The sequence below is a fragment of the Myotis davidii genome, unplaced genomic scaffold, assembly GCF_000327345.1.
Source record: "Myotis davidii unplaced genomic scaffold, ASM32734v1 scaffold233, whole genome shotgun sequence".
Lineage (NCBI taxonomy): Eukaryota > Metazoa > Chordata > Mammalia > Chiroptera > Vespertilionidae > Myotis > Myotis davidii.
In genome coordinates this window covers 3,815,209-3,825,886 of record NW_006285917.1, presented here as the reverse complement: position 1 = coordinate 3,825,886, position 10,678 = coordinate 3,815,209, and the positions used below count along the sequence as shown (strand labels likewise).

Sequence of the window (10,678 nt, the reverse complement as noted above, 5' to 3'; positions counted from 1 at the left end):
AATCGGGGGACGCGAGCCTGGTCTGGAGGGGCGTGAGGCTCGGAGGAAGGGGAAGGTGTCCCATATGGAGCCCCTGGCGGAGGCCAACGGGCGCGGGGGGCGGAGCCTGCGGGGAAGGACGATCAGGTGGGCGCGTTCCGGGGGTGGGAGCGAGGTGCGCGGGGCCCGCTGGGAGAGGCGAGCAACATGTGGGGCGGCGGAGCGAGGAAGGTGAAATTCGGTATGTGTGCTGGGGAAGAAAGTTGCCAGCTCCTTTCTGCAACCCCCACCCAGTTTTGTTGGGTCCCCGTGTCTTGGTCTCTGTTGGAACGTTCTGTGGGTGGAAAGTGAGTTGCTGTGAACCGAGGAGAAGCCAACAGGGTTCGGAAGGTTTGAAAGGCACCGCTTTGACCTTTTGTAAAAGTTACTCAAGCAGCGGCTCCGGGACGAGGACGTGGTTTTTTTTGAACGGCTACAAGCCCTTTGCAAAGAAAATTCCAAGCACGAGAGAAACCTAAGTCCGGGGAAAGCCAATTTTTGTATTGTGACTTAACGATATAAACGCTTTTTTAAACTTGTAATTGGAACGTCAGCTGTTGGCCTGTTTTAATTTTAGGTAATAGATAGCTGCCTTACACAAATATTCGAGGTTTAATTTCTCTTCTTTCTGTCTTTCTCTTGTGTGCAGTGAGCATCAGCTGACTGCCTGGCTAAAGCTTTGAGTAGATTCCTGATCATACTGTTCTTGCATTGTGAAAACGTCAAACCAGCAAAGCTGCAACTTCGCAACTTGGCACTTGTTAACTATGCCCATAAAAGAATCTTTTCAATGAGGGAAGGAATTTACAGGTTGTATAATTGATCGGCCAGTCTTTCCGGGGGAAGGGAGGGATATTAATCTGTAAATATTCCGGGTAAAGAAAATGACATGCGCTCACTTTTTAATCTTCAGTGTATCTGATCAATGTGAGAGCTTTAAATTGGGCTTTAAATTGACACAGTTACTTTAGAGTATGTCCACCGTTGATAATAAACATTCATTAGGATATTCCAGGCGAATCATGAAAAGTTTTAAAATTGATTGAAGCCATTCTGTTGACCGATTTTTATACTCTTTTTTCATTGGGCAGAAAAAGAAATCAGATTATGATTTTAAACAATGCCAGTTTGTGTTAGGAATGTTATGCCGTTTCAGTGGTGCAGATTTCAGTGTTTTGCCAGGCAAAAGAAGGACTGTGAAGTTTTATTTATATCAGCATAATTCCAAAATAAACTTTTGAGTTCCAAGTTGATTTCTTTGGCTTTGTTAAAATGTGAAGTGTAATAATAGCTCCATTTATTGAGTGTTGATGCTAGATCCTCTCGTTTCTAAAACAACAAAGCAGTATTTTACAGATGAGAGGTGGAGAGGTTAAGTAATTTAGTAAAAGTAAAGTAGTGGGATTGAGATTTAGATACAAGTCATTCTAATGACAAATCATGGCTCTCGCTAAACTGTTTACATAAAATTGTTTCCATTAATCATTCATTTTCTTTGCAAATCAGTATATGATTTTAAATGTTTCTCCTATGAGTTTTATTGAAAATTAATGTCACTACATATTTGGGGCTGAATATATGTTAAAATCAATGAAAAAACTAAAAAACAACACTGGTCATTTAGCATTTTGTTAACTAATATTTGATCCTTGTAACTTCATGTTATAGGAATTATTCTAAATAAGTGAACCCAAGCTCAGAAGTTTGATGTCTAAGGTCATTCAGGTGTGAATAATGTGGGGACTAAAGTCTGAAGTCTGACTTCTACAACATAAAGCTCTGGCTTCAGAACTTATTTTTGTACTTTCCCCTGAGCCAAAAGTTTTTAATTTAGGTCCCTCGATAGAATGAGGAAGTCCATGAACTTGGTTAAGGAAAAAAAATTGCTTATTTTCACTAGCTTCTAATTGAAATCTAAAAATGAAAATTCTTGTAATTTTAATGGATGCAACAAGAGAAATATTTTCATATCGTATTAGTTTTAACATAATCTTGTCATTGTTTATGCTCATTACTCTTTATTTTATATAATCTTGTTATTTAATGTATCAGTGAAGCACATTTATTATTAAATTTGAAATTTAAAAATACTTTGATAAATATAATTGGTTTATTTTGTGATTCTTAGTATTTTATATACTTAAGAACGTAATTCTGAGAAGAGGTCCATGGCACAGGAGAGTTTAAGAACCACTTTACTATAAAACCAAGTTGCAGTGGATCATCTTTGGACTTCTCTAATCTGGGATCTATGAGTCCTCTGCAGTTGTGTTCAAAATCTCTTAGTGCATTTTTCTGGAGAGACTCCAGTTTACTAATTTATAACTGGAATCAGTGGGATATATAAAAGTAATGATAATAGTATAATAATAGTGGTGTGCACATGTATTGTAATTACTGTGTGTCAGACCTGTTAAGTGTTTTTGCATGTATGTGTGTATATGTACATACATATATATGTACATATATACACACATATTTATATATACACAACTGTTCAAGCCTACTTTTGACGTAGTGGCATTATCTCCATTTTAGAGATAAACTAAGGCACAGAAAACTTAAGAAACTTGCCTATGATTGCACAGCCAGTGAATGTTTAAGCTGCAATTAGGATTCTAAATTACTTCAAAATCTTTTAGCAGGCAAACAAGGAATCTTATTTTAAAAATACTTAGATGTCACTTTTTTTTAACTTGGTCTTGCAGGCAAATGGCTATATAGACTTCAGTAGTTTATTATTTTTTTCTCACCTCTGTTTTGAAAGGAGACACACAGTGGCTCTCTGGAAAGAGGTAAAAATATTTGGATAATTCACAAAATTGTCAAACATGTCCCAACATAAATTCTTAAAACAAATTCTGTAAGTTTGAAACAGCTCCCTTCTTTTGGCTACTAGAGAGTTATTTAAACTTTTGAACACCAAGGAGACAGTTTGCAAATTTTTCATGTTTTTTATGCTTGCTAACATTTTATTCATTTTTCACATCATTCCTCTCTACTACCCCCCCGCCCCCCCAGGTTAATATTTTCAGCTAGTTATGCCTGCTTTAATTGTTTGGCAGTATTTTGTTTTGTTTTGTTTTAATAGGATTTCTGTCTCTATTTGAGGTTTTCTCTGAAAATGAAGACTTAGAACCACTTTAGATAGCAATGAATTTTATGTACCCTAAGATGCTTTAATCACTCTCACATAACTTTTAAAAATTATTTTTAATTATGGTAAAATACACGTAACAAAATATATCATCTTCACTATTTTAGTGTATAGTTCAGTGGTATTAAGTACATTTACATTGTTGTGCAACTGTCACCATCATCCATCTCTGGGACTCTTCATCTTGCAAAACTGAAACTCTGTACACATTAATCAACTCCCATTCTCCCCTTCCCCCAGATCTTACATAATTTTAAAAATAATTTATCTGACTTCCAAAGTTTTCTGCTTTTTCAAGTGATAACATTTTGCACTTTAGGTTAGCCTTAGTGTCTGAAAATAATGGGATATTTGCCTGAATAATTTTTTATTAATTTTATATTACAGTAATCATAGGTAGTGTGCCTGTGCACAGTACTCCGTTTTTCTCCATTAGCTTAAATAATTATTTATAGAAAGTTATTAGATACCACTGGCTAGAAATGATTTTTTAATTATTTGAGAGAGAGAGAGAAACAGCGATTTGTTATTCCACTTATTTATGCATTCATTGGTTGATTCTTTTTAAAAAATATATTTTATTGATTTTTGACAGAGAGAAGGGAGAGGGGTAGAGTTAGAAACATCGATGAGAAACATTGATCAGCTGCCTCCTACACACCCCCTACTGGGGATGTGCCCACAACCAAGGTACATGCCCTTGACCAGAATTGAACCTGGGACCCTTCAATCTACAGGCCAACACTCTGTCCCATTGGTTGATTCTTATATGTGCCCAGACCAGGGATGGAACCCCCAAACTTGGGTATATCAGGACAATGCTCTAACCAACGGAGCTAACAGAGGGGAAGGGAGAGGGCTAGACAGTTAGAAACATCGATGGGAGAGAAACATTGATGAGCTGCCTCGTGTACATCTCCCACCGGGGATGTGCCCGCAACCCAGGTACTTGCCCTTGACCGGCATCGAACCCGGGACCCTTCAGTCCTCAGGCTGACGCTCTATCCACTGAGCCAAACCAGTTTCGGCAGAAATCATTTTTTTTTTAAAGTGACTTAGAAAGAAAGAAAATAACTATATGAATTGTGAAGTGATTGCCAAGAAGAATTATAAGTAAGTGAATAGCTGAGTGATTTTTTGAACAATTTGACTTTGGAATATTTATTGCAACTTGATTCTGAATTTAAAAATGAATAAAAATATTTGTAGACATAAGGGACTGAAAATAAAGTAAAAATTATTTTTGAAGTGTGAAAAGTGGAATAAAAGGCTCAGGTGAACATAAAAGTATCTCGTGGTGCTTCAAAGTATACAGTATGTGAAAAAGTAGAAATATTGGTGTTCAACTACTGTTTATCAGTTTTCATTTGTTCAGACGATATGCCAGTTTCATATTATTCCCAGTTAATAGAAATGATCCTTAATACTAGACATGTACATTTCAAATCTGTGATTTTGGTCTCCTACTTAGGAGCTTAAAAAAAGATTTGAGCCCTGGCCGGTTTGGCTCAGTGGATAGAGCATAGCCCCATGGATTGAAGGGTCTTGGGTTCGATTTCGGTTAGGGGCGCCTACCTTGGTTACAGGTTCCCTGGCCCTGGTTGGGGTGTGTGCAGGAGGCAACCAATCAGACGTGTCTTTCACACATCAATGTTTCTGTCTCTCCTTCTCCCTTCCACTCTCTCTAAAAATCAATGGAAAAATATCCTTTGGATGAGGATTAACAAAAAAATAAAAATAAAACAATTGACTTAAAAATAAAGATTTTGAGCCCAGCTGGTGTGGTTTAGTGGTGAGCATTGACCTATGGACCAGGAGGTCATGGTTCCATTCCAGGTCAGGGCACATGCCTTTGTTGAGGGTTACATTACCCAGTAGGGAGTGTGCCGGAGGCAGCCCATCCATGATTCTCATCATTTATGTTTCTATCTTTCTCTCCCACTACCTTCCTTTCTGAAATCAATAAAAATATGTGTATATATGTATCTATAGATATATATATATATCTATAAAGATGTTGATCCTGTAGTTAGAAATGGCATCTGAATCTTGTTTTGCCGACGAATGGAAAGTAGAGGAAGTTGAGAAATGAATCCAGCTGTCAATTTGAAGTCATAAAAAAGATTCTAACCTCCTTGAATATCCTTAAATGAAAGTGAAAAGTGAGTGTTGATAGCATTTTAATTTATCTTTCCTATATCCTGTGTTTTGCTTAAGTTTGTTTTCTTTAAAGTTTAATTTTTGAGGGAGGTTTTCAGTCTTCTAGAAAACATTGTAAATTTTTGTATTAATGCATTGTAATTTTCTGTAAGGGTTTTGGAATCCTTGCATGACCTGAGGCAAGTGAGGACTTTTGAGCCTCAAGTTCCCACTTATAATTTGAGATAAATAATTTCTTCTGGCAGAGCTGGTTTGTGTTTCTGGTGTCTATGGTGTTTATATATTAGGTAAGCCTTGTAATACGGTATAATTAGGTAATGCTTGACAGACAATACCATTTAACCATTACAATAACTATTGTGATGTAAATTGTCCAGTATGTTAGTAATTGCCTTTCAAAACCACTGAAATTTGTTCTTTAAGTATTTCTGGTAAATTTGTCAAAACTACATGATAGCAGCTCTGGTAATTACAATAATTACTGTGAGATAGCACTGATTTAAGAGATGTAACTTTTTGAGTTCTAATTTCAGCCTGTTACTAATTTGTTCTGATTTGGGTAAACCAAACAGGGTAATTACCTTATTAAAATTTTTTATAGTTTGAGTATAGTTTTAATTGGACAAATAAAACTTTAAAAATAAGAGGGAAGCTCTGGCCATGTAGTAACTCAGTTGGTTAGAGTATTGTCCTGATACGACAAAGTTACAGGTTTGATCCCGTGTCAGGGCACATACAAGAAGCAATCAGTGAATGCATAAATAGGTGGAACAACAACTCAGTGTTTCTTTTTCTCTTCCCCTCTCTCTCTAAAAATCAATTAAAAAAAATAAAACAAGGAAGATTTTAGTATGTTAAAAATATAGATTCGCCCTGGCCGCCCGGGATAGCGTGCCAGCCTGTGGATTGAAGGGTCCCAGGTTCGATTCCGGCCAAGGGCACATGCCTGGGTTGTGGGCTTGATCCCCAGTCGGGGGCATGCAGGAGGCAGCCAGTCAATGATTCTCTCTCATCTTTGATGTTTCTGTCTCTCTCCTTCTCCCTTCCTCTCTGAAATCAATAAAGAAATATATATTTTTAAAAAAATACAGATTCATTTACATGTAAGATTTAAAGGGATATAAATGATAAAATGCAAATAGGCATTTCATATTTGCTCTATTGAAAAAAAAACTTTTTCTAATGTATAAGTATTAAGTAAATGCAAGAAAAAGAAACTTGACTATCACATACTCATATTTCCTTTCCTGTCTGTTGCTTTGTTAGACCATTTGAGCCAATCTTTGGTTCAAAAAATATCTCTGAATTTATAAATTACTGGCTCTAAACCAAAGACAAGAGGAGTACTTTAGATGAATATTACTAGGAGTAGGGTATGAACTGTAGGCATAAAGCCAAATTCCAGAGATGAGTTAAGGTTTGATTTATATGTTATTGAGAAAAGCATTTTCTGTGTCAGGACAGAAAAGTCAAGAGTAATCAGAATTTGTGTAGCATGTAGTTTGCTAGTATTCCATACCATTAGACACCACAAACTGCAAAATAGGTAGAGGAGACCATACTTCCCGTTTCATCCTGGACAGTCATAGTACACCTGTGTTCTGGAACAGATGTCTCACCCCGTTTCATTCTAAAAAATATCCTAGTTTTTTTGTTTTGTTTGGTTTGGTTTTTTGAAGAGAGAGGGAAAGACAGAAACATCAATGTGAGAGCAACACATTGATTGGTTGCCTCCTGCACATGCCCAACCAGGGCCCAGACCAGGCCCCTTGACCGGAATCAAACCCATGACCCTTTGATCCACAGGCCGACACTCCATCCACTGAGCCAAACCAGCTAGGGCTAAAAAATATCCTAGCTTTTATGATAATTTTTCAGAGGAAATCAAAGATTCGCTGAATGTGTGTTTATTGGCACTTTTCCCCTTATCAACAGAGTAACATAGTTGGTACTAAAATATTTGTTGAATTGGCTGTGAGAATGTAAATTTATAGAATTTACAAAATTTGCAGTTGAGCAAGGTAAGAGAAATAGGATTATTCTAGTCTTTTGAGTTGGGGGAAGGAAAAAAATAGGAGCGCAATGGTTGAGTAATAATGATAAGGTACATTTATGTACAAGGTTGCGTAAAAGAGTGGTTAAGAACGTGGACTCTGGGGCCAGGCTGCCTGCTCAGGCAGAGCCACTTTCTAATTGTATGACCTTGAGCAAGTTTTTTTTTTTTTTTTTAAATATTTTTTTTTGTTTTTTTTTACAGAGAGGAAGGGAGAGGGATAGACAGAAACATTGATGAGAGAGAAACATCGATCAGCTGCCTCTTGCACACCCCCCACTGGGGATGTGCCCGCAACCAAGGTACATGCCTTTGACGGAATCGAATCAGGGACCTTTCAGTCCACAGGCTGACGCTCTATACACTGAGCCACACCAGTCAGGGTGAGCAAGTTTTTTTTAAACTTCTGTTTCTCAGTTTTCTTATCTATAAGTTGAGAATAATAGTAATATATGAGGATAATATTAAAAATCCATCTTATAGGGTTGTTAAGAGGATTGACAGTTAATATAAAGCCCTTAGAATAGAATCTGGTACATAAAAACCATATGTGAGCTGCTGCTTTCATATATACTTATGAAAGATAACTTTCATCTCAGTTTTGTGGTCGTTTTCATTTAAAAGTAACAAATGATTTGTTGACTTGACTATAAACACTGGGAGTTAAAAGGCACCCTTTTCTGAAAAGGATTATTTTGATATTTAATACTGACATTTGAGGATTGTTGTTTTTTTTTTTTAAGTTCATTTGTATAGTTAGCCATTGCCTTTATCAGATAACAATTTGAAGTAAATGGCTCAGTTCTTTGAGGACTGTTTACATTACTTAAATGCTAAATATCTATTAATAGTTTTAATCTTTAGTAAGGGAGTTCATAAATCTCATGTAGAACTTTCTAGAAGTCTCTAGTTTTGATTATATTTTCATTTCAATCCATGACCCCTAAATTAAGCCACTAATCTAGAGAGGCCTCAGTTTTATTTTGTTTTTTAAACAATTGTCAGATGCCATCTGACTGAAGTAGTGGGACTTTGGTGATGTCTTTTCCTCTGATACTAGAGGAACAGCACCAATATCTTTATTGATGAATAAACTTAAGATTTTCTTCCATGGTGGAAAGTAAGTGAATTTTGACTCTTGACAACTTGGAGAGCTTGAGGAAAATGACCTGGGCTGGTCCAGTTAACTTGTTACTACAAGTGTGAGCTCTAGATTAGCAGAAAACTTCTTTACCCAGGGGCTTTTTAGAATATAAACTCTCTGACCCTGTAACCTCGTATTGACTCTGAATCTGCATTTTATCAAGATCCATAGATGATTCTTTTGCACAGTCAAGTTTGAGAAACACTCATAGTACATATTTGTCCATTGATTCATTCTACAAATTTTATTATTGGCCTGTGTGCTAGTCACTGTTCAAGGTACTAGAGAGCAAGTAAATCATAAACAAGGTCACTGCCATTGTGGAGCTTGCAGATAAAATAATTCAGATTAGGATAAATGCATTTGATAGAGGGTAAAATTTATTGCATAAACTACCGTGGATATGTATTTTTGTAACTGAAAATTAGCTATACCTTGGCTACATAATTGCAGTTACCCTGGCTAGTGTCGCTCGGTTGGGTGTCGTCCTGTGTGGCGAAAGGTTGCTGGTTTGATTCCGAGTCAGGGCCCATGCCAGGGTCATGGGCTAGATCCTCAGCAGGGGGTGTGTGTGCAGGAGATAGCTGATGGATGTGTTACTCTCACATTGATGTTTCTCTCCCTCTCCCTTCCCCTTTGCCCCCTTCTCCACTCTCTCCCCTCCCCTCTACCCCTCTTGCCCCTCTACCCCTCTCTCTTCCATCCCCTCTCCTTCCCCTCCCTTTGCCCCTCCCTTATTCCCTCTTCTTTCTTCTCTAAAAAATAAATAAAAATGTATTAAAAAATTGCAGAGGCCCGGCTTGGTTTGAGCGTGGACCCATGAGCTACGAGATCACCGAGTTGATTCCTGGTTGGGGCATATGCCAGGTTGTGGGCTCAACCCCCAGTAGGGGTTGTGCAGCAGACAGCCAATCTAAGTTTCTCTCTCATCAGTGTTTCTGTCTATCCCTCTCCCTCCCCCTCTCTCTAAAATCAATAAAAACATATTTTTAAAAAATGATTGCAGAGCTGAAGTGACTTCTGCCCTAGGGACCCTAGTTCTCTCTGGTGGCTATTTTCTATAGATAGCCATGTCTTCTGGATTATTAGCCACTCTAGGCAGAACTGGGGCCAGGGACCATTTGGCTTGGTGAGAAGATTTGTAATAGTCCTTAGTCCAGCGGTTCTCAATTTGTGGGTCGCAACCCCTTTGGGGGTCGAACGACCCTTTCACAGGGGTCGCCTAAGACCATCGGAAAACACATATAATTACATATTTTTATGATTAATCACTATGCTTTAATTATGTTCAGTTTGTAACAATGAAAATACATCCTGCATATCAGATATTTACATTACAATTCATAACAGTAGCAAAATTACAGTTATGAAGTAGCAATGAAAATAATTTTATGGTTGGGGGGTTACCACAACATGAAGAACTGTATTAAAGGGTCACGGCATTAGGAAGGTTGAGAACCACTGCCTTAGTCTGTAACTAGTTGTCTTAAAGTTTTCTCTGAGGCAACTGTAGTGCAGTAGCAGCAGAATCTCCAGACTGCCAAGGTTCAAATCCTGGTTGTCTTAATAGCTATGCAACTTTTTCTTATCTGCAAAATGTGGATGATAATGGTATTTAACTGAAGTAGTTGTGAAGATGGATTCAGTGTTCCATAAATGTAAGTTATTATTCTGTCAGAATGGGTTAAAAAAAAATCCCACTTTAATTTTCACTTTTACTTGCCATAAAATGCCCCTAAGCATCTTTTAGGATCTTGAAGTTTTATGCTGGATAAAATAGGTGTTTATTTTGTTTAGGTACATACAATTTAGTGTTCCTCTCAATATTGGAGATGTAAAAAATAAACTTGGAAGATTGATACGCCATGAGCAAATAAGTTTAATCAATTTATATACTTTTGTTTCCGTTTCTCAGCATTTGTAGTGTTAAGTGGCATGGGATATCTGTTTCTGATAATAAATAGGTAAGTAAAACCAAAGAGGTGGCTTCTCCATATTTATGGTGACTTTTTCCTAAATCTTGGTTCTTTTATGTTAAAACTGCTGTCTGGAAAGCATTATTAACATATTTTTATTTCAGAGAGGAAGGGAGAGGGAGAGAGAGATAGAAACATCAAATATGAGAATCATTGATTGGATGCCTCTT

At 37.2% G+C, this 10,678-nt stretch overlaps 1 protein-coding gene across 8 annotated transcripts in view; it reads left to right on the top strand.

Annotated features, from left to right (window-relative positions):
* Positions 1 to 10,678, top strand: part of LARP4 (La ribonucleoprotein domain family member 4) — a 70,025-nt gene that overhangs the window by 409 nt on the left and 58,938 nt on the right. The window contains exons 1-3 of one of the 8 annotated variants that reach the window (XM_015559642.1): positions 149 to 220; positions 668 to 828; positions 10,448 to 10,496. The exons of 2 other annotated variants lie outside the window; for them this stretch is intronic. The gene's annotated coding sequence lies outside the window, so the exon portion shown is untranslated. Of the gene's footprint in view, positions 1 to 144; positions 221 to 667; positions 829 to 7,798; positions 7,805 to 9,692; positions 9,695 to 10,447; positions 10,497 to 10,678 lie in introns of those variants that run through there. 5 more of the 8 variants (XM_015559641.1, XM_015559647.1, XM_015559643.1 and 2 more) reach the window with 5 other exon arrangements.